The 24,487-nt window shown below is 40.2% G+C and overlaps 1 protein-coding gene across 5 annotated transcripts in view; it reads left to right on the plus strand.

The window, feature by feature from the left end:
* The first annotated feature begins 11,757 nt into the window (after positions 1 to 11,757).
* SPOP (speckle type BTB/POZ protein) overlaps positions 11,758 to 24,487 on the plus strand; it is a 28,518-nt gene continuing 15,788 nt past the window's right edge. The window contains exons 1-3 of one of the 5 annotated variants that reach the window (XM_055789833.1): positions 12,435 to 12,759; positions 15,245 to 15,316; positions 18,570 to 18,654. The gene's annotated coding sequence lies outside the window, so the exon portion shown is untranslated. Of the gene's footprint in view, positions 11,871 to 12,432; positions 12,760 to 15,244; positions 15,317 to 18,569; positions 18,655 to 24,487 lie in introns of those variants that run through there. The other 4 variants (XM_055789832.1, XM_005235853.4, XM_027784353.2 and 1 more) reach the window with 4 other exon arrangements.

The raw sequence follows: 24,487 nt of genomic DNA on the forward strand, positions 1-24,487 counted from the left end.
TCTACCAGCTGTCACTTGGTCTCCATCTGTTCTGTGGCTTTGGCCTTTTGCCCCTCCAGATGGGGTCTTGGATCTCTTTCCTGAGTGGCTGTTTTAAGTCTCTCTCCGCCCTTCCCTGACCGGCCCCCCCGACCCCCCTCCCCATTCCATCTACTGCTTCCCCCACCCCTGCAGTATTTCTGACAGATTTTTTGGCCTCAAATTTGGTTTTCATTTGATCTGTCTTACTATCCTGTAGTTCTACTCAAACAACACGTTTCTTGCAAAATTAAACCCAAAGCTATTGAAGGGTTTTACTGTCACCTTCACCTCTTTGCTAATTTCCATCATCTTAAAGGTCAAGTGGTAAGTAGCAAACAAACACATTCTCAGTGGTAGAGAATCCTGAAGTAAAAGCTTCTGTGACTTAAATCCATGAATGCTGCCTGATGAACACCATGTGCTGGCATCTGCTACTGTGCAGAGATTCTGACATCCCTGGAGACAGTTATGCTTCCCAGTATCTCTAAGGTAATGAATGCTATTTCCATTTTATAAAAGGGAGCAGAGAAATTGCGTGACTTGTTCATGAAACACTGTGGCAGAGATATGAATTAATTACCTTCTGTGTGATTTAATCATAAAACTATCTTTGTGTTTGTAGGACTTGCACTTCTCTGTCTTTTAGCACTACCTTACATTTAACCAGTTGTCAAACTCAGCAACTAAAAGCAGCAAAAGAGATTCTAGGTGAGCTCTCAATTCTGTTAGGTTTTTTTGCAGACCTGTTTCCCCTTCTATGAAATTAGTAATCTAATGTAGGAATAGACCCAGCTCCCCCATTACTGTGCAAATACAAACACCTGAAAAATGCATTATAAATCACTTGTTCCCTCAGCCATTCACTTCCTTGTGATAATCTTGGAATTTCTGTTCAAACATGTTGCCCATTAAGAATATTTGAGTAATTTATGTTACAAACCTCTACTCTTGTTCTAGAGTATGTGCTACAAATCAAAGGGAAATCACTCTTATTTTGATTCCACAGATGCAGGATTGCTTATTAGCAATAATTCTATGCTGACGAAAGCTCTTGAGAAAGTATATGATCAGAAATTGGGGGAGTGAGATAGCAGCAGTCTTTCTCCAGTTGCTGTCAGGCTGTTATCGGTGATCTTTTTATTTACAGCACCTCAAGCCAAATTGCCTCTTCTGTGTACAGAGACTGCTCTTCCTGAATTCTTCTCCCCCTTTGGCCCCCACTCTTAAGTGTAGCTCTAGGAGGGACTATGTCTGTAAAAAAACCCAAAAACCAAAAACAAACAAAAAACCCCCAACCCAACCCAAACAAGCAACAACAACAAAAAAACAACAACCAAAACCCAAAGACTTTGTTAATTTTTTTATTAACCATTGAGAAGAAGCCAACATAGTTTCAAGGGAGCTGTTGCTCAAAGCCACAGGTCTGTCCCCTTCCCCACACTGTAGCAGCTAAGATAACCAGCTGAAAGAATGAAGCTGGGAGGTTCCTAGGGTCTGTTTTTTAAGCCAAGATCTCTCTCTACCAATATCTTCAACTTGTCTGTATTCAGAGCACAGATGTAAAGATCAGTCTGCCAAGAAGGAAGAAAATAAGGGAGATTTTCTCTCTCCTGATTACTGCAGACTCCCTTGACCCACTTTAACTTTAAAGCCCATTCCTGGTATTGCTCCAGCTTGGTTCTTGCTGCACCTCTGACTCCTAGTCAATAAGAATTTCTGAAAATGATGACAGCTCTTGTACCTACCTTGAGCCTGAATCCTTTGGATTTCCTTGGACAGCTTGCTGTCTTCTCTCTAGACCTCACATACTGCAAGATCCCAGAGAAGGCTACGAAAACAATTCAGGAAGCTATTTTCAAATCAGCACTGACTTTTGTTCTTGGACAGTTTTAACAACACTACCACAAAACAGGTCCCCAGCTTCGAGTTGCCAGGATTGCTGCAATACCTCTCCCCAGTGACAGACTAGTTACCACATTTTGAGAAGCCTGCCTGGTGCTTCTTAGTGTATGTTCCTGCTTGAGTTCAGCTGTCTCTTTAAATAAAGACAGGTAAACTCCAAAGGAACTGGGTTAGGCTCCAATCAAGTTTTCATCCTTGTGTTACTTTTTCCTATTAAATGGTAGCTCCTCTTCAAGGCACCTTTTGCAGAAGAATTTATTATGTTTAATAGCTTTTTGGTTATGTTTGGGTTTTGGCTTTTTTTTTTTTCTTTTTTTATAAACAGCACAACATTTTCAGAGGCAATGCTTGAACTTCGGTGAAATGTCATAAAAGGCTTTCTGTCTTCAAGCCAGAGATAGTAATGTACAAAGTGTTGATGGAACATAACTCTTTAAGTTTATCTAGATCCTGCATAACGTCTAGCGTATGGCTGTGCAAAGAAATCTAACTACTGCCGGCAAGCTAGATTTTGCTTATTCAAAGAAGGAAGCATTCTGTGGTAGCATGTGCACCCATAAGGAGCAGTTTCAAGGAATTGAAGCACAGTTCCCAGGTTCTCTACCAACAGTCTAGGCTTCACCAGTTCTGCTACGACTCAAGTTTATCTCTTTAATTTTTCTAGACATTCTCCAGTTTAGTAGAAGGGCACAAACCTAGTTTAAAAAAAAAAAACACCAAAACACTGCCTTGTTCTTTTTAGTCCTTGTGTGCTTGATCTGTCTTTATTTCCCCAGCTGTAAGCAAGGAATAGTTTTGCGATAACGATGTTTTGCAAAACGAGTTTTTGTAAAATGTTACCCTTTATAGCCAAGATGGTGGGTGCTTTGAACGCTCACTGCATAATGTGTTGAGTTTGGGCTGAGTTGCCAAGGTGTTACTAAAGAGAATGCTTGTGGTTTACTCCTTCCTTAGCAGATGTGACTGGTCTTTCTTTGAGTAGAAGAGGAAGAGAAGTCAGTTGAATAGGAGATTAATGTATTAAGTGCCTTAGACAAAGCCCTGCAAGTACAAAACATGAAGGTCAGATTCCATCTTCTACTTTTTGTTGGCTCCGGAGTCCCAGCCCCAAGTCCTTTTTTGACTCAGCCAGTTACCAGCAGGGGGAACTCTTATTGCAATCATTTTCAAGAAATGCAAGGAGAATACCTATAAAAAAGCAGTTCCTCTTTAATTAGTGATATAACTGTACTTTGAGAGTCTTTGTGCTTACAGTAAAAACATAACATGGAAATCAAGGTCTTCCTCCATTTTTATTCTGCTTAATTCTTTTTGACCATCAGAAGAGACTACATTGAAGCTAAGTCGTTAGAAGCTTTAAGTCAATCACCACCTCTTCTGCAGAATGGCCTTCGTTACAAAGAGCATGAGTATAGATCAGTATGGGCACACCTGCATGTCCTCTTGTCCTCATGTAACACAAACAGCTGCCTTCCTGCACAGCAGTACCCACTGGCATCGCAGTAGAGGTTTTTGAAAACATTCCTGCCAGGAGTCTCCTAGGAACCCTGTCAGTTCTTGGTGGTTCCAGGGAGATGGGAAGAGTCAGGTATGTACTGAGAATAAACAGCAGATTACATTGCTACAGTGTTTCTGCCTGTTGTGCCTCCAGGAGGAACTTGATGTATCAGCCAAGAAAGGTAAAGTTTTATTTCATAGCTAACTGAGACATGGCATCCACAGGGGGAAAACTTGGCAGCTGTATTGCTTTTCCTTTCATCTTCCTTGTTTTTACGAGCTGCTTCTGCAACTCCGTCAGCAGATGTTTAAAAAACCCCAAATGTTTAGAGAGCACATAGAATAAGGTAGATGATACTGTACATGCCTATATTTTGTAGAGGTGGATATAATTGTATAACACTGATAACTTTTTGGTCACAGGATAGTGAAGACTCATGCTCAAATTACAACAGTTTAACGGACAAGGAAGCTATTGTAACTGCTTTGAAATCAATGACTTGCCAATCTTGGAGATACCACTTCAAACGCAGCCTAACAACCATTCAAGAACAACTAGGATTTATGCTGTGCCACTCAGTTAAGAGTTGGTGATTGTGTGAGCTTATCCTGCAGGACTCCACACAGTCTTGCAAGGGAAATGAGAATTCCTGTCAGATTTCATGGACTGAAAAGCGCATGAAAATCAAAATAGCACCCATCAGGGAAAATACATGCTAGATTTAGAGTCCCACTTTAGCATGTAGTAAGTTTATGCTGACTAGTAATAGGAAGAAGTTTTTAAGGCCAGTAGGGATGGGGTATACATTTCAAATATATACTCATAATAAACAGTTTCATACTTAAGATTTACAGTTCATAACTAATAGAATTTCAGCAACAGTGAGCCAGGGATGCATCTAAAGAACAGGAAAAACAATAATTGCCACAGACAGAAACAGGGACAGCTGGATGGCACACTGGAATAAGTAATATAAGGTTTAAACTATTTTAAGAAAAAATTAAAGTTAAGGCTTCAGAATTAAATTAGCAAAAATGGTTGTAGGGCTTTTTTTACTTTCTCTTGCTATGCTTTTCTGCAGTGATTGCAATGTCACTTTCATTCTTTTTGTATATTTATGCACACAGAGGATCCTGAATGCTTGTAATACCACCTTCATCATCACGGTTCAGTTGCTTTGGTTAAGCTCACAGCCTGCTTCTGAAGTTTTTATGAGTAATTAACCTGTTGTAAAGAAAAAATCTGTTCAGAAGACAGCATGGTTTTCATACACAGTACTTGCTGAAATACGGATTCATTCAGTGGAAGTATTTTGCTAGCAGAATATAAGAAAAGACTGCCAGAGTCAGGGATGGTGGTGTGTTGTTTGCTGGAAGTAGGTTCAGGTCCTTTACAGGGTCTTCAGTTACTCCAAGAGCAGCCCAGATGTGCAGCACTGGGCATTCCTGAGAGCTGTTCTACTGGCACAGACCAGATACTGAAGAATCCATTTAAAGTTAAAACCCAGCCAGGTCAGTTATGGAAACCTTCCATCACTTGCGATGAAGAGTAAGTCTTCTGTATGACTGAAACTTGAAAATGGGAATAAAGTGAAATATTTTAAAAGGTATACATAATTTTTGGGACAGCAAGGAAAGATTTCCATAATAGTCCTTGTACATAGTTATTTGCTTTTCTGCAGGTGGGACTAGCACCCACACTTCTTAATCAGTTGTTCTAATTTCTCCTTTCTAACAGCCAGTGTTGTAAGACAACGCTAAGGAATCTTGCAGCGGCCCTGGAACATGAATAGAGGACAGACTCGGCCCATCTGTAATGGCCTCTGCCCACTGACAGCACAGAACTGTCATCCAAAGGACTATTTCCCACTTAACATTAAACAATAACATCTCAGCCTTCTCCAGTACACTCAAACAGTAGCGATCATTGTCTTCAGTTTCTGTGGTAATGGAAAAAACAGACAGCTGAGGTTTATCCTCTGGAAGCATAATTGCTTGGCATTCATTAGCTAAACTTCTAAAAATCACTTCTCAGAACAATGCAAGCTGCTTTCCAGGCAAAGGCTGCCTCTCTTATTCCTTGTCAGCATTGAGGAGCTGAGTCTGCTTTCAAGACAGATGTGCAGCCTGCTCTGATTTAGTTTATTCTCAGAATTGTACTGTCACTTTCTCCCAGGGTCTTGAGAGATCTTATTCAGTGAACATGATAGGCTATAATTTGTTAATTAGACAGTGAATGTGGCGGGAAAAACAAAATCCTTGCCTCAGGATTAAGAAACACCATCAGTATGGATTGGGAGATTCTGCCCCTGCCTTAGGACTTGTGTGGCAGTCCCATAACCTAGTGTTTCAATGATTACCAAGGTTGTTTTTATTTTTGCATGAACAGCTAGACCAGATCTGTAAAAAGGAAGTGTTCACAGCCACGCCTGGGGAGATGTAAAACTCTGATGTGAACGCACCAAGCACAACTGAATTACCAACTTGTCTAGATAACAAGTGCAGTTTTGACATAAGCTTTACTTTCTGTGGTTTGACAAATTCTAAGAGGTCTTTTTGTTTTGTTTTGTTTCCCTTCTATATTGCATGAAGCATATTATCACTTAAAGTTAAGATAGCTTCATTAATATTTCTAAGCAGCAAGACACCATTACCTGATAATTGAGGAAATGCCCAGGAAGAAATTAATTATTTTTGCAGTCAGTAAATATTTTAGAAAGTGTGAATTACATAAATCTTGGGAACCCATACAGAATGTAGCATGTCATTTCATTATCTGTAAACTTACCTAGTCACAGAAGGGGACAGCACAGTCCAGTAAAAACAGCAGATCCATAAATGCTGGAATTAGCAACCCGTGTTTTGATAGAACATGGTAGAATGCAATGATCACTGAGGTCCCTACTTCTTTTTTTTTTAACTTGCTTAAAAAGCAATGCTGAAATAGAAGATATTGAGGGATGGGGTAGGAAGATAGGAACATCAAACAACATAAACTTTGTCTCCTTAGGAAATCAGGTTAAAGACAATGTGATTAGACAATTAAAGACTACAGCATGCAGATATCTACAACAGAACCAAAATATTGCATGGGCAACCTTACTTCTGGCTGGTCTTCATGGCTTCTGAATGCTTGTTTTGAAATCACTGTTCTAAAAGACAGTTTTCTATGCAATAACTGAGTGTATCTTCAAATTAAATTAAACATCTGAATATTCATTACTGCCATTTTGGTTGCAGTAATGTAATGCCATAATAGGCATTACAGGACATTGGTAATGAGAAGGCAAAACCAAAGAACTGATTAGCTCCACATTAAGCTCCTCAGTTCTGTAAAATGTTCTAGAGTAGCAGTATTTCAGTCATGATACTTGCTAGAATTTGTGCAATAAAGTGCATACTGACAGCTAGTATCCATCTTACTGTATTGAAAGCACAAATTTAGCGAGCTCTCCTCTCTTCTACCAGCATTAGAAAATAGAACAAGACTAAACTGTCATCTAGTTATGAATCCCGACGCTGAATAACTGAAAAATGCTTGTCTGTGGATACCTTAAAAATCCTGCCTTTCCCTTAACTTGTTACCACTGAGGTACAGACTGCAAATGCACTTTTACATTCTCCCTTTACTACATCACTTCTCATTGCTCCGTACTTTTATCTTACTGAATTAACTTCCTCTTTTTAAAAAAAATAATTATTTTTTTCAGCTGTTTGAGCCTGTTATGCTCATTCATATTTTCATGCTCTGTTACACAGAGTGAATTCTATCCTGGATTTTCCAAGTCTTTTGTCCAGTTATCTCTCTGTACCTGTAGAAGGGGAAAACAGCAGTGACAAAAACCTTTAGACTGTTGCAGTCCATTCCCACTTCTCCACTAAGGAAGACTGCTGTGATAACATTGAACATTAATTCCTGTTTGTGGAGAGAGGCTGGTTTGAATAAATCAGAGGACTTTTGACAACGTTCTGAGCTCCTCCACTCTGCAGGTGCTAGCAGAGTTAACAGCATCTTGGAGAAAGGAAAATAATTTCACAGACCATTAGGGCTGTTGGGAAGCAGCAGGATCAGGTTTTAATGAATACAGGATCAAAAGCATCTTAAAGCAAACCAGCACTGAAAACAAGAGCAGGCTCATCAGGGAAGACAGGAGATGCTTCTAACGAGAAAGAAAGCACCAACTCAAAGACATGAGGGAGTCACTTTCTCACAATAATGCATTTTAAAGTATAATTTCCTCTTCTAAAAAATTAGCTTTGATACTTTTCCAATACATGTAAAAATAGCACTATGAACAGATTCCCTGCAATTAAAATCTCCAAGTTAGAGTTTTTCCAAAGGAGGTCAAGATTTTTTTTAAGTAATGTTTGTTTTCTCACGAATATAAGTAGTTTTAATCACAGCAACCATGACTAAGTTACCAATTTTGAAGTCAGGAAAGCAAATTCAGACAAGAAATATGCAAAGCAGTAAGCTCAGACCTGAGAATGGTTTGTACATGAAAAAGGAGACTATGCCACCACTACCAGCAGGCACTTTCTCATAGAAGTGCCAACCGCTATTGTTTTGTAGCGAATATAACACTGTCTGTATGTGGTGCCTGTGCTACAGCAAATTTATCCTTTCATGCTCCAAGGGACATAGGTGCTACTGGATCCAAATGCAACAAAGGTAGGAACTAACTGCTTATGTGCTCAGGCAATGACAATTTTGAGCACACGCGTAACCAGAAACTGGCAACATTTAAGTGAACGTTCAGGACAGAAAGGGCAGTATGTGAAAGATTTAGGTACCTGTAATATTATACATCTGTTGAAAATTATTTGTTTTCAGTCGTAGTTCTTAATTTGGGTACCTAAAACCCATCCAATTCCTACATTCTTGTGGATTTCTGCTTCAAAACCAGAAGCAACCAGTTCCCCTATTATTTTTTTTAATATATATAAGCTGCTTAACTTCTATACACTTTAAAAGTTTTAAAAGATGGGTAATATTTAACTTACCCTCCTACTCCATGCAATGCTGAAGATTATTTATAGTGAAGGAAAAGTGGGGATACTGGACTCAGTGTCTAGCTCAGTACTTGCTATTCTGTTGCAAATTACATTTTGAGGAAGAAGGTTGCAAAAGAAAGAGCTCGCCAGTTTCCCTTCCCTGGAGGATGCTCAGACTTACGTGGTTCAAAGAAGTCAGTATCTCAGAAGCTTTTCCTTTCATCACAAACCGTATCAGCACTTACTGTCCTCTAGTGTGCTCCACTAGTGCTAAACCTTAGACTGCTTTGACAAGATAAATAATAATGTAGGCTTTGTACTGGGCTAGGTGAGAGCATGACATTTCAAGAGGATGGAGATACCCTAGCAGAAGTCAGACTCCAAAGATAAACTATTAGATACTAGATTTTTAATTGGCTGTTACACAAATAGTACTATTCCACAATGAAACCATGAAAGCTTGTAGTATCAAGATTCTTTTAATGTCTTAAATTTTAAAACAAAAACCCTAACCATATCCTCAAACCCAGCAACAATCCCATTACTGTTTGTGAACATACCTTTTGCATTACATATGGAAAATGAGATAAAGATGTCTCGCTTGTATGAGGAGAGGTGAATCAAGCAACTTGTGCTATTTGTGTGACTATTGCCTACATAAAAGCTTCATTAAGTCTCCCCAGTGACTGGAGATGGGTTTTGTTTAGAATGGGTTTGTTTGCTTTTGTAACAAGCTAGCAAATACAGGAAATAATTTAAAAAGTGTTTTCATACTCCCCTGATCATCAGGAGCCTATATGAGATTTTAATTAGTGCTGCATTTTCAATAACCCTGTATCCATATGTGTTGCAGATTCTTTCCTGGATAAAAGGGAGGTAATTAGGAGAATCCTGTTTTTCAGTCTCTCACTAAAGGGATAGCTGATACATTTAATCATGATGTAGAAATTCTGGCAGCTTTCTCTGAGTTCAGCCTCTCTCTAATTACATTTCTAGATTTTTAGTAAATTGAAAGGGAAACGTAGACGTAGGAACAAAATAATTAAAACCAAAGAGGAAGTGAATATTAAAAATCAGGAGCTATTTAAAATTCTTGCACATAACTCTTTCATGGACATCAGTTTAATCAGCTTCACATAAAAATAAAACTTAAATATACACAAAAGAAACACCTTCAAACCTATATGTACATTAGCATTTACTGATGATTCTCATGCAGAAAAATACGCCTGTCTTGTATCATTCAGATGATACTGAAAATTATACCCAAAGTGAATGCATTTAAGAATTTGGTTACTCTTACATGCACCCTAGTGTCAAAACACACACACACACACACATACCCCTGCATATCCCCATGCACATTTTCAAGGTTCAAGCAGTACCTGCACCTAGGAATTGTAATTTTGTTAAAGACAGAAGGTAGGGTCTGCGAGGAGTGACAGTATTTCACTTCTATCTGCCACTGAGGAGGACAGAATTGACCTTAAGTAACTTTTACATATGGAGGTGAGGTAAAATTTGATCATTTTCACACATACCCTATTTAATCTTCCACTTCCTGGGAACAAGAGAATTTTGATTAGGAGAATGTCATAAACCGCAAGAAAGGTTGACCTTCCTACCACTAACTGACATATAGCCAGTGTTGAATTAAAGGAGACATTTCTGTTTGTTCTGTCTAGAAACATCTTGCAATTTGTCTGCAGCCTAAGCGAGGGGAAGGAGGAATCTGTTTTCTCTTAAAACTGGTGCTGTGATTTCCTTTTGTACTTCAACTGTAAAGAGGATAAATACATCAGTAAATAATCCACAGCTTATTTGGGGAATATAAACCCCAGACTAATGGAAAGGGTATGAAAGTAAGTTTCTAGGAGAAATGCATAGCCAGAATAGGAATGCTAACACCAATTCTGTACATCACAAGAGGCAGTTTTATGGCATTTCTTCATTGCAATGCAGCATTACCTGCTGGTTTGTCACCATGGGCAGCAGTTTGTGAAATGACAGAATGAAGCAGGGTTCAAGAATTAGTTATGACTTGGATGAGATACGTGCCAGGAAAACCCAGGACACCACAGAAAACGTTTGCGATGAAACGGGCAATATTCTCTGAGTCAGTAGTGGACAACTGTGGCTGCCAAGCATACAGGACCAATTGTGCTATAAGAAGCAGCATTTTTCATCTAAGAGAATGAGATATGAGGTAAAAAGACTTTGTATCTTTCATTTAAGTGTAACTGTGATATGTATTATGTAACCTGACTGATTTGGTTATTGTGGTGCTTTGCATGTAATTGTGTTAATTCACTATTAACTGGCAGGAAAGAAAGGCTAGCCGAGGATAAGCTTCTCCACAAACATTTAAGTATTTAAAGGCTGTGAACAATGACTATTTTGCTTTCCCTGTTTGCAAACCATTACAAATTAGAAGACCCATACATAGACAGGATCTTACGATGATAGTATAAATACATCGGGATGTTATCTGGTCCAACCTGCTCAAAGCAGGGTCACCTATGAGATCTGAGAAGGTTGCTCAGGAGTTTATTTAATCAGACCTTTAAAACCCTGAGAAAATAGAGACCACATAGTCTATCTGGGCAACCTGTCCAAACGCTCATCTATGGCCATATCTAGATATCTTGTATCTAGTCTAAATCTCTTCAGGTTTCCTTTTGTGTCTCATCCTCCTGCCATGTACCACTATGAAGTGCCTGGCTCCATTTGCTTGATAACCCCCGTGTAAAAGGTGGGCCTTGTAAGTCTGTAAGGCCTCCCTTAACTTTTTGATCTAGATCCCTGAATGACAGACATGTTGCTTTATAATCCTTTTCTCAAAACATTAAAATAACCACTATGCTTTGAGGAAAAACTCACCAGCCATCTTCAAACTTGCTAAGAAATTATCATTGTGGACAGTGCAGGGAGCCACTCTTCACAAGCACAGATGACCCACCACACAGCCTGAAGTGAGAGAATAGGGAAGAATTGTTTGTATTTTCCACCATAACACTAAGCCCAACCCTCAAAGGAACCAGGAGGAAAGATGAAAACAGGCCACACCACCACAGCAAGCGAAACATACACTCTCATCTCCCCCAACACTTCCTCCTTGAGTAAAGGAATTTGAAACAAAAGCCGACACCAGCTCGCAGAAGAGCTGTCAACCCTCACGCAACACCAGGAGAAGAGGCCTGCCAGGCAGAAGGAGCAGAGAAGCACGGCACCACCTCAGGCAGCCGCTCCTCACAATGCTGTGAGGCGAAGCGCAGATGACGCGCACCACCTCCCTCGACGCCCTTCCCGCGTTCACGCCCCACCCCGCCTCTCGGCGCATGCGCAGCGCCTCCGCGTGCCGCTGAGGGGCGGGCGCTGCGGGGGGGCCGGATGTGTCAGTGTAGGGTGGTATGAGGAGACCGAAAGGGGACAGCAGGCAGCGGTTCCCTTCTCAGGTGAGGTGGGAGGGGCCGTGCGGGGGAGAGAAGCAAAAAGGAATTGGGCGAGGACTGGAAGCCTCCGCAGGGATGGGGGGAAGGTAGTCTCCTCGTCCCCCGCCACCGCTTGCCTCTCTGATGTGTATGTGGGGCAGCTCTCCTGTGTCCCTGCGGCGGCCCTGCCGCACGACTGGGAAGTGAGAGACCCGCGCGGGCCTGCGTCCCCCTCCTCTGCTGGCTGTTCTAAGTGGCACTGCGACAGGAGTAGCTCTGCCAAATAGCGAGCGCTTGAACTTGAGGGGACCCCAAAGCACACGGCGCATGTTCCGCCGTGCTGCCAGGCGGTGAGCCAGCCGGGGGAGGGGCGGGCGGGCGGGGCCGAGCGCGCATGCGCAAGAGGGGGGGGGCGGGGAGGGCGTGTTTGGCTGCGCAGGCGCGGGAGCGGGAAGGGCGCCGCTGCCGCAGGCGCGGAAGGGAGCGGGGGGCGGGAGGCCGAGGCCGGTGCGAGGGGTACGCGCCTGCGCGGTGGCCGGGAGCGGGGCGCGGGGGGGGAGCGCGGTGCGGCCGGGGCGCCTGCGCGGCCGGGGGGGAGCGCTGGGAACGGCCATATCCTGCCCGTTCGTCAGCGCGGCGCCTGCGCAGAGCGCTGCTGCGGGGACTTGCGGAATAAGCGGAATAACGAGCCTCTGCATCTGCTTGGGGGGACTCGGAGGAGGAAGACATGCTGCTAGATAGTGAGCTCCAGCTGCTGGTGTTCGCCTAGAGGGGCTGGCTGCGGAACGGGGGCCAGAGTCCGGGGGCGCTATCCCCACCCGCCGCACCTGCCTGGGCCAGGGCTTCTCGGGCGCTCAGCCTGTCTCGGAGCGGGGCTTCCACCGGCCGTAGGAGTCACTCGCGGGGCCCGGAGGTAAGAGCTGTGGGGAAGGGGGCAGGCGCTGGGGGAGGGCTCGGTGGCTCGGCTGGGGAGGAGGGCGCGAGTGAGGGAGCGGGGCCTGGGGAGGGGAGAGGTCCGGCAGGGGAAAGTTCGGGGGAGGCCTGCTTAAGGGATTCTCGGAGCTCCTCAGGCAGGGGCAGAGGTTCAGTGGGGTGCCAGGAACTGAGTGAGGAAACGTGAGTGGGAGAAAGGAAATAAAGGCTGGAGTGGAAAACCTGGGGTGACTAACAGCATAACCAAGTAAGGGATGGCCGGTTGTAGTTTCACCGCTGAGGACTGAGAGGCACGTTTCTCGTGAATTAGAGGCGTCTGGGATCGGTGCTGGTATTTCTTCACTGTGTCTCAGGCCTGTGGTGGTGTTTAAAGGAAATGGTGCATCATCATGCAGTATGGAAAGGCAAAAGAATTCTCTTTCGCAGTTAAATGTGTCACTGATTCAATTTAATAGCTGAGTGCTAGTGCTTGCTACAAGCATTATCTTGATTAATGATTATAAAGGTATTATAAAGGTAAAATACTATTTCTGTAGTGTGCCAAATGCCTGTGCAATGGAATTGTCTTTCCCTTGATGTTTTTTAGAGGAGAGGAAGATATGGAATGTAATGTTATTTGTTGTCATTTTTCTGTAACTCAGATTTATTAAATGTGTTTACGTTTGTGATTGTAGAGCATCATCGTGACATAATGAAAAGGAATACTTTTTTGTGATTTCTTTTTTTTTTCCTCTTTCTTTGCCTTTAGAGTTCTAAGTGTTTATGTCTGGGGGTGGCTTGATGTGAAGCCCTATAAAAGTCTGAAGAATGACACTATTATTTATGCTTTATAAAACAGAACTCTTTGGTTATAAATCCCCCTACATTAGTTAAGTAAAACATACCACTGGCTTCTTTTTCAGTGATATTTTCTAACCAAATGCCCAGAATTACTTGGTTTCATTATGTCACTTGTTTCGTTGTGCCCTGAAGAAAAGACAGATTTTTATTTTCTTAATGGCATTTTGTCATGGATGGGTATCGAGATCGAGACAAAATAATAGCAGAAGTACATTGCAAGCTCTTGTCCTGTCACCATATCAGTAGAGGACAGTAATACAGGAGAGGACTGTACCTACCATAAGATCATAGAAACTACTATCAAATTTGATACCCTGATTTACTTGAGTGTAGTTACCCCTATTATAAAACGAATTGCATTTCCTCCCCCAAACCTCCTGGGTTTGCCCATAGATACAGATCAGGGAGGGAGTTAAAATGTAAGGGGTTTTGGTTTCACATACGGTCTCCGTGAACATTGCCAACATTGCCATCGCTGATTGCACAGATGACAGTGGAGTGCTCAAAAAAATACTATTTCCTGTGTAATTGATCTTACAATTTGCTGATGTTTTAACATGGAGAAGGTACCAGGACTGGCAATAGTATTAGGTTGATTAGACCTGATAAATGTTGAAGACCATTCCATTCATCAGAGTCTTCTCTCAGTTTCCACTGAGCCAGCTTGACCTGTGCGTGGGGAGGTTTAGGGTTAATCTCTGAATCTCTGAACTGCAGCTGAGCCTCTAGATGGTCCTAGTGTGAGGTATGTACTGTGAACCGAGTTTGATGCCCTGTGTGATTTTTCTAGATACCATTCTAGTTTACAGAAGAGGGACTTAACAGCATTATTCTTGACACACCCTTCTATTCAGCATTTTACTCTTGGGGCTTTGCCATTCCACTGCCTGGCTCACAGTGGACCTGTAAACTTGAAACATCTGCTTCATTTCTTCCTGGACATTATTTCTGCAGAATTGGGCATAAAGCTTGTACAATCAGGAGCTATTGCGGTGTTATTGATTGCATGCATAGTTTCACACTTGGAAATACCCACTGTAATGTTGTAAAATTCCTTCTCCCAGCATTGGCTTGATTTTCTGCACGACTGGAGTATTATGTAAGATCTTGCTTTATTGCTCCAACCTCTGACTGTTGGTGTTTCCTACTCAGCACAGAGAGGAAATACTACTGAAATGTGTTTTTTTTAAAAAAAAAGCAAACAAGCTCGTTTTATTGGGAGAATTGCTTCTTGATTCTCAGTTGAGAAGCTGCTACTGCATTGTCTTGTGCTTTGTACTTGAGAGACCTCTTAAATAAAGCATGTGTCCCAAGTTCTAGAAACACATGATGGTATGGGAAACTAGCACGAGATGAAAGTATTTGTACCCTTGAGGAGGCAAATAAGCTGTTGTTTTTCTGAAACTATATCTGTAAATGTATTAGAATTTCTTTTCTTGATTTCACATTGTTAAGTGTCCCTTTACTGAACTCTATAGCAGTTTTTGGAAGGAAGGATTTGAGTGATTCTGGAAGTCTCTTCCTCTTTGCTGGTGTACGTAGCTGCGAATTCAAGAAAATAGGTAACACGCATGAAATGTAATTTTGTGGGGGTTTTGCTTCATTTTTTTTCTCCACATTTTTAGGACTGAAAAGATGCAGAACCACTGACTGTGTAGCAAATGCCTGGAAAAGACTTGAGAGTTCATTTTTATACAGTGAGTAAATTCTTTGTCTACAGGCAGAAGTTGCACCATTGCAATCTGTGAAGTGTACCTGGCTTTACAACTCCATGGATTTTTAGACATCTGTAGAGTTTATAAAGTCAGGACCACTGGAGGGATTAAATACTCCCAACACTAAATTCATGACCAGAAGATAGTGTTTTGGCCATTGGTATAGCAGATAGTGGTGACTTTAGATACACTGATTAGAGAAAATAGTATTAAAATTTTCATATTGAGATCTTGGTTCAGCTTTTCTTAGCCTGCACTGTAGGTCTTACTCAGGTTCTGTTGTATGACAGTGGACTTTAAAAATGGCTTTTGCTAGAAATACAGCATGTATGTTGTGCATTTTAAATTGGGTCTGATGTAATAGTTGGGCTGTGCATGATATACAGTAACATTTAATGCTTTTAAAAAATTGATCCAACTTCTGATAACAGAAGTAATTTCCTAGCAAAAAGGGGATGCCCTTGCACACACCTTTAAGAGACTTAAATACAGAAAAATTCAGACTATTCATTTGATAATATGCTATTTTTTAAGCATTTAAAATATTTAGGAATCTCATAAGTTCAGTAGTATTGTTTCTGAAAATACATTGGAAGGTTTAGAACTCTGAACACTGAAATTTATTACATATTCAGAAACATTTCATGTTGCATCATGTGTAAAATTAGGGTATATAGTTGGACACCAGGATTCTTAAATTGCTGACTAACAGTTTAAGGTACTCTGAATGACTACCTTTTCTCTGGAGTTAATGTGCCACCCTTTGAGTTAATGGAGGTACAGTTGTAACACTTTTGTATGTGTGACATCAGAAATGGCAGTGACATCTATACAGCATCAATCTGAAAAGACTGATGTGATGTTCTGAAAATGGAAACATCTTCTGATGTCAAACAGAACTTAAAGAATTACACATTTTTAACTATGAATATGCAGAAATGGTACTTGTAGAGGTTCACAGGATGATTTGTGGGACTAAAAGAGCAATTTGTAGTTCAGGTTTTTTTTCCTCCTTTCCATGAAGTCTTAAGTCCTCATATTTACCAAGAAACAGCTATCTCCAAAATGAGTATAACGTGAGTATCTGTTAGGGCTGTGACAAGAACTGATATTTAAGCAAAATTGCATGAGTGGAGAAGATGGTCTAGAAAAACTTACTGACCTTGGAGCCAAACAAGAAGTAGAAGCTTGCTTGCAGAACTTGATCAGATGAAGAAGTCAGTTAACTTAATGATATGTGTATTTTTAAAAGTGTGGCTTTAGTTACTGTTCTGGCCACGTTCTTTGCTCATTGCTACAGAAATTCGTTCAACAGATCATAAATCAGATCGTAATTGTATATAGAAACTTTTCTCTAATAGCAGTGGTTTGCTACTGGGAGGCATTCCACGATTTATTTCTTCTAGATTTTAAAGCTAGTGAGGTCTCACTTATCTTTTCTTAAAAATAAATATTTTTCAGGGTTTTTTTTTTATTTAAAACGGTGAATTTGCTCTTGTATCTGAAAGAGAAGTTCAAATGACAGCCCTGCTTTTAGAGGCATGCTTACAGCAGTGAGACTGGAGAGCAGGTGGAGACAAACACGAAGTCATCTGGAGCTGCTGTATAGCAATGCAGAGAAGCTGCCTGGCTGCCTCCCAAGTGTTGCTGCATAAAGAGGCTAGAACAGACGCTGACTGCATCAATGGAAAAGTTTTCAGTTAACATGGCTAGAATCATGCCTACAGGTTAACTATGTTGACTGTTAAAGAATGTTGTGTATCCCCTCTATCCCCCACAAGAAGCTATTATCTTGTGGTGAAGACATCATGCAGTACCTTCTTCAGATGCACAGAAGGCAGATTGTTGTAGGCTGGGTATCTTGACCTTATACATCTGCCTTCATAATTTCAAAATCATATTAAGTGACACCACTGTATGGGTGCCTTCATTTCCTCAGCTGCTTTTTTGTAGAGGTGTGCAGCCTCAACAAGTTGTGCTTAAAACCCACATGTATCAGTTTGATGAATTTCTTAGAAGCACTTGTGGGCACTAAATGAAATTCAGAGAACAGTATTTCACTACTGCATTTGAGAGAAAGTGTTTTTTTAAGATGTCCTGTTAGCTTGTGCTTTTGTTCATACTTCTTCCTAGAGAGAAGTACAGCGTGTCAGTGCAGGCGTTTGAGTCCAGAAGTTTTGAAAATTGCCATCACATGTAGTGTTCTGCCTTACAGACCTCTGCTTGCTAATGACTGTCGTTTAAATTTTACATAATTTTAATCAGGGATTGCAAGCACAAGTGTTACAGCAAATTATATTCAGCTGTATCATGGAAATGTTCTAAAGTCCTGGTGCTTTTTTGGCAGTAATTTATAACTTGTGTGATTTAGAGTTGGTTCTTGGCTAGCAGGTAATTGATACTTCTCTTTAGATTAATATTGCTTATTGAGTTTTACTATTGATGGGGAAAATAATAGGAAGACCCTTAAAAGTGTTTTTATAAGAACAGAAGGGTTTAACAGGAAGAAATCAAAAGTGACAAGAACTGGTTTCTTCTTTGAGGCTGAACACTTTATGGAGATGGCTTCTTGGTGTAAAAAGGGAAATAAATGTAGGTATGTTCTGGGAATTTATTTTCACATACTTTTACATTTACCTCTTTTTCAAAGATGCAATAAATGGCTTATGCCAATAACAGCTCAGAATGCGTAATTAAAAGCAAATCGGCTCCCTGTGTCCAAGATACTTCCTTTGAATTTTTTTTCACTTAGAAGTTACAACATTAATGCTGAAAGTAGTGAAAAGAATTCACCTTGCTGCCCTGATTCCAAAGTGTCACTAATATAAACAGACATAGAATAATGCCTCTGGCCCAGTCTTTCTCCTGTTGACTAAAAACATACTAAATATGTAATGTCTAAGATACCAGATTTTTCTTTGCTCTTATTCTTATTAATTCAATAATGTTAGTCTTGAATGGTTACAATATTCAAATATGGGTGTAGATGAATGCCATAATTTTTATTTTCAATGGGATTTATGGTAAGATGTAATATTTTTGTGTTAATGTAAGATTATTAAAATTATGCTAGGAAAACCATCACACCTTTTTGAAGTCAGTGTGATCTGTTCTGTAGAAAACACGGCTAATGATTTTTGAGGAAAATATAGAAGGGTTGGAAGTGGAAGTTGGTTGGAATTTGATTCCCCTCTCCTTCCTGTCCTTACTCTTTTTCATGTTGATGTCTGATAAGGTCAGAGAGAAGACTGAACAAAGTAACTTTGAAAATTAAGGACTCTTCCTGCCTGTAAAAACAAGTGTCTGAGAAGCGTTACCTGGTAAGATAGGCTGCAAAGAAGAGTCTTTTTCGAGTGCTTGTAGTTGCTATTTATTATCTGTTAGAAATAAGTGAGCTTGCTGTTGGAACGAAACAAGCAGTTGATTCTTACAATGCTTTTCCAAAAACCTGGGTGTGCGTGCTGATTCTGAGGGTGCTTTTATTGGGTAATTGCATGATCTTTACATTTAGCAGGTTAAAATAATTCTCATAACCATTTTAAAGTCATGCTGCAATTGCAAGGAGGTGAAAGAATCCAGTAGTTTGGTGTCTCATTTTGGCGATGCTTTGTAATCTCTAAATAGATTATTTGAAAACTTAATTTCCAAAATCATAATGGCAGAAACTGTACTTCAGCTCAAGTTGGTTTTGATAAGCTCGTAGAAATATTAATGCAAGATGGCAACTGGAAAATGTTATGTGAGGACTACCAGATGTTTGTATTACCGGAATGTTGATATAAATAAAAGGCTCCAGAGGGGATTATAGTCTTGGTGATTTGCTAGAGATCAGATCTGCAATCCCATTTGAGTGCTTTAGCAGTGTTTGGTACTGGGTCTCACCGCAGTAGATTGAAAAATGCAGTCCTGCTTAATTTTCAGTTTTGGCTTGTTCGCTGATTAGATGTTGTACCACTTAGGCATTTTCTTCCAGTTATTTTCAACTCCCCAGGAATCTGTTGGGATTTTAGAGGTGTGAGGTATTTCTAGCAGTGGGTTGCTTTTGCAAGAGAAGAACAGTCTACACAGGGGAGAAAACCCCCTGCTGTTGCCAGCCTGTTTTCAGAGTGAGAGCCTTCCCCAGAATGTTAGGAAGTTTTCGTGGCTTTATCTTTTTTATTGGGAAGATGAGTTACATGCTATGAATGTTTTACTTTTTTAAAAAATTGTTAAAATGGCAACTGAGTTACTTGCAAGTGACAGGTAACAATTTACAAGTAGAAACTGAAGCTGTAAAATACTTTTTATGATTTGCCTGTGAGGGAGAATCTGTCTTCAATAAGAAACCTGATCTTATTTCAGAAAAGGGTTTTGTTATTGCCTGTGAACTCTTTTTATTTTAGAAGTCTGCTCAAGCTGATTGTTTCTGTAAAACCTTAGCTAGTGTGTTTGAATTGCATTTTTGCTTGAGAGGAGAGAAATGAGCAGGAACGGATTGGCAGGAGGGAAGAGAAAAGCGGTGAAAAGGAGAATTTGGAGAAAAGGAAAATAAGAGGTTTATTTACTTTTAACGTGCTTATGATCTTAATTAAAAAATTATGAGGAAGATTAACTTCTGAGGAAAAAGAGTTTTGAAGATTTAAGCTTTAAGCATCTTGGGATGTAGCTCGAGGATTAAAGATGGAAGTAGAAAGAGTAGAAGGCAAATATCTGGTGAAAATAGGAGTGGTGACTTAAATGCAGCAGTAACTCTAAAATAAAAAAGTTTTATTTGCTTTTAAGGATTTGATTACATTTTATATTGACTGCTGTGGGTGTAATTCTAATATACTTTGGGTAATTTGTAGTTAGGGTTGGATGTGATTGGAGGGGATGCAGTTTTCTGCATCTGTTCAAACACCAACATGAAGCAGTCTTAGAAGAATGTCAAAAATATGACTTGACTTAATGACTGAAGAGCAGAAATTTTCAGTGGAGGATTTGTTTATAAAAGCAGAAGGTTATTTAGAGAACTCTTGGCTGCTTCTTACCACCAACTTCCTCTCTCTTTCCTCAGTTTAGTTTTAGCTGTTTGCTGTTTTATCTGGCGATATTTGGGGAGGAGGGGGAAGGGATGGTAGGTGGTCTACAGCTAAAGAATGATGGTTGTTTCTTTTCTTACAAAATACATGTAAAACTTCTAATTCTCCCTACAGTACTGATGTTTCACTGACAATTGTCCCATCCTTTAACAGTTTCTTACAAATTACAATTGTTATAGGTGACCAAGCCCTTCCCTTCCCCCCCCCCCCCCCCCCATTTTACAATTGGAGAATTTGTTTAAGGGGAAAAAATTTAAAACATAGTGGAAAAGAAACAGTTTTTGAATACTTGTCAAAGTGGCATTTTGGTTACTGAATTCTAGTGGGCTGCCGATATTCAGTGCATTTTGAGATAACTATCTCTCTTACTGTGTTCAAAATGATTTTTCTGAGTAACTCATCTTTTTTTCCATGATCTGGCATCTCAAAAAATAAATAAATCTGGATGTTACAACTTGATAATGAGTTTTCTGAAATAAACTGAATTAAGATCTATGTGTCTGCCTTAATTAAAATCTTTTTATGCAGTGTCCACAGGGCCCTGTTATGACCTCAGGAATTTGGCCTTCCATCGAAGTTCCTGAGTGCTACTGATGGTATAATGGGGACAAGTTACAAACTTGAGTTAGGATTGATGTATAGTGCCTTGGGATCAAGAGAAAAGCACAGGACTCTCAACATGTGACAGAGATCATTTGCACTCTATTTTGAGGGGGAGCCAGGTTCTTTCTATTTTTTCTGTCTCCCAAATGAGTTGTTGTAGGTCCTTTAGCCTGGTATGCATCTTTCACTGGATGCCAGTTCATTCCTTTTATCTTTATGCTGTGATTGTGTTGATTTTTCCAGTTTATTATCTTACTACTGAAGATTGTAAATAAAACCCCATGTCTCACTTTGAGTTTAGCAGGTTTTGTGGCGCTCAACAGGGTACAGGTTAAGTAACATCTTTTTTTTTTTTTTTAATTGTAAAGTACAAAAGGTAGAGGAAGGTGTAATGCACATGCTCCTGGTTTTTAGAAAGTGTTCAAGCTTAATTCACTAACCATTTTTTGGCATGAATTATTCTTTCTTCTAATTCGGGCACAGTTAAGTCTGTATATATACCATTCATGTTACTCCCCTGTAGTTTGTTTTTTCCAAGCAGTGATTGGCTTCTTGTTGTAGAACTGTTCACACTTCTTTGTTCCTGAAAGATAAGCCTCTTGCTTTTGGAAACCAGTCTTCCTTTCAAGATGTAGCTCTCTGTTATAGGTCACTTTCATCTTTCCGAAGTGTGTATTTCTAATCTGAAGTCTAATTTTATTGGTACAGGTTATTTGCTACGTTGCAACTTAGTGTAACCTCTGGAATTCACTGTGGCTGACTTTCAGCCTGCATTTGTAGCTAGACAAAATTTCCTACCACACAGGAGACATTGCAATCAGTATCACTTAGCCTGTGCTCATGACTGCCATGTGAATGCTTTGCCCAGCATTGCTTTCCTCTGGTATGATGCTGTGTTTAGTATACACGTTCAAATCTGAAAACTTAAGCATTTTATTCATCTGCTAGTTAAACAGCATTGCATCCCATTTTGCTCTTTCTGTTAAGTTGGCTTTTTTTTCCCCTTCTTTTTCTTTCTTTACAGCAGTGAATTTAGACCTTCCATTGCCCTTTCCAGGGTTTTGAAGAATGTAGGAAGATACTGGTCTTTTCCTGTGCTTCCATATCTCATGCCCTTGTTTTATTGCTCCAATTATCTTCATCCTGCTCCTTCTCTCTGGGCTGTTCTTGGATAGTCTTTGATACGTTGCTGGTTCAAGAAACAACCACCCCATTTTTTGAAACACTTTGTAAAAGGAGTATATTTTTAATAGGCTTCTGTAAGTTATCTTTTGCTGAATAAAACTTACTGCAAATGAATGTACTTGGAAATTTCCAGTGTAAAGTACTGGTTTCTTAAAAGGGAGTTGGTTTATCTTGAGTAGAAATTGGCAGGCTATTTAGCAAAAGTCTAGTAATTTTGAGGCCTCTTCTAGAATTGAGTTAATGTTCCCCACCTCTCTTGGGTCAAGTCTTTGCTGCTCACAGAATATTTTTTGATGATTCCTACAGTAGATGAAGTTTTGAGCTGAGAAGTCTTGGTACAGCAGTTAAGTCAGGAGGTAATTATGAGGACAGAGTAGTAAGGGAACATTTCCTGTGCTTCAAAAAGGTCTGATCTGGCTCAGGTTCTTAGACAAAATGTTCTCATCTGGCAGTGGTTGTGAATGAGGTGAGAATTATTCTTTTTCTTAACTGTAATCTTAGCTATGTCCAGAGACAAGGGCTGTTTGTTATTTATATCGAAGGAAGTGAGAAGCTCACAGGTTGTGTGGGCTAACAGGGGTCTGTAAGATAATATTTTATATTTTGTTTCCTGTGACTTGATATTTATGCTTTTACCTTCAAGTGTGTCCAGGCTTCTCCTGACCAGAGAGAATTTTGATGCCCAAACTATTTACAAAATGTTTTCCTAAAACCTCTGCCTGTGGCACTTTTTAATTCACTCCTAGTTCAGAGATGCCAGCACTGTTAGTGAAGTGTGAAGTGGTGAAGTATTAAGTGTTTATGAACAAATAAACAGCAGGGGTGCCCTGCCAATTTCAGAACTTTACCTTAAGTCAGCTGTGGTTCCTTTTTAAATGCATTTAATACTGGCCCACGCCAGAAGAGCAATTCGGCGTTTGAAGGTGGAACATGGCATGCTTCTAAGCATAAATTTCAGTGACCTTTTATGTGCTTCCCCTGGTGGTGTGCTTGATAAGCAAGGCAAGTGGCAGGTTTTTCCTTACTGGCAATTTTTGCAAAAGACAGTGATCGGTATTACCCGTTTATTCCCATTATGACTTGCTACAGTAGTAAAAGTACCAGTGATGTCACTTGATGACAAGTATTTGACAATTGACTGTTGTATTGAGATACGTAGGAGTATGTTGGAGTTTAACATCACTTTTTAACTGTATTTAACTGCCTCACAAAGCATCTGTAGAAAGCTTTGACATACCAGACTGAAAGTATGTTCCAAATAGTAGAAAATCTTTAAAATCTAGAAACTTTGAGCCATTTTAAAAGCATAACAAATGACGTGCTGTTATGCAGCAATTCTATTAGCACGTTGTCATAACTTTTATTACCACCTGCCTGTCCAGGCCATCTGGGAGGAAAGGATGGAAGATATAAAAGAGACAGGACCATTTAATATCCTCCGAGTAACTGTCAATCTCAAGCTCATGCATTTGTCTTGTCTTTAGACCACAGAAGCTTTCTAAAACTTGTTTCCATATGTAAGATAGAGGTAGTGTTTAGGTGCATCTTAAAACCTTGTTGAAATACAGAAAGTAGTTGCTAACGTTTCAATTTTTGCATCACATGATTATTTTTCTTCCCCATGTATATGGTTGATGGCTACAGCCCTCTGAAGTTTGCTCCTTGGAGGCCAGTGAAAAATAGAGGAATTTAGGATTGACTTCTGCCCTCCATTCAGGAAACCCTTCGATTTTTGTAGGCTGTTCCAACAGGCTTCATGAATGTGCCATTGTAACATAAAAAGCTGTTGTTTTTCTCCTCTTTGCCTCCTCGTTAATCCCTCATTTTCATGCCATAAAGGGAGGTGTTACCACTAAATTTACCCATTTGTCTTTAAGGAGCACCCTCTGGAGTCTTTTAACTGTGTAATTACCTTTAGTGTTAAACCACTTCTCTAACGTGTGTGTGTAAGAGATACTTAATTGCTTCAGTTTACCTGGAAGTAGAGGTCGTCTTACATAAAACTGTTTATTGTTGATCCATACCTTATGTGGAAATCTGTTCCTTAGGCAAACTGTTCTGGAACTGTTCTGTGTAATTTTGAAGCCAGGCAAGGAGAGCAGCTTTGTGGCCTCACAGGCACTGGGAGGATGCTGATCAGACACTGCTGCTGCTGACTTTCCAGCCATTCCTCACATGTTGCTACAGGGTGTCTTGGCCGTGCCCAAAATCCCTCGTAGGAGCAGGACTGCGTAGTTTGTTGTGGCTTGAGGTTGAATTCACATCTCCATTTTGGCCATGTATGTAAGGAGATGGATGGAAGGCC

Source organism: Falco peregrinus, chromosome 18, assembly GCF_023634155.1.
Source record: "Falco peregrinus isolate bFalPer1 chromosome 18, bFalPer1.pri, whole genome shotgun sequence".
Taxonomy (NCBI): domain Eukaryota; kingdom Metazoa; phylum Chordata; class Aves; order Falconiformes; family Falconidae; genus Falco; species Falco peregrinus.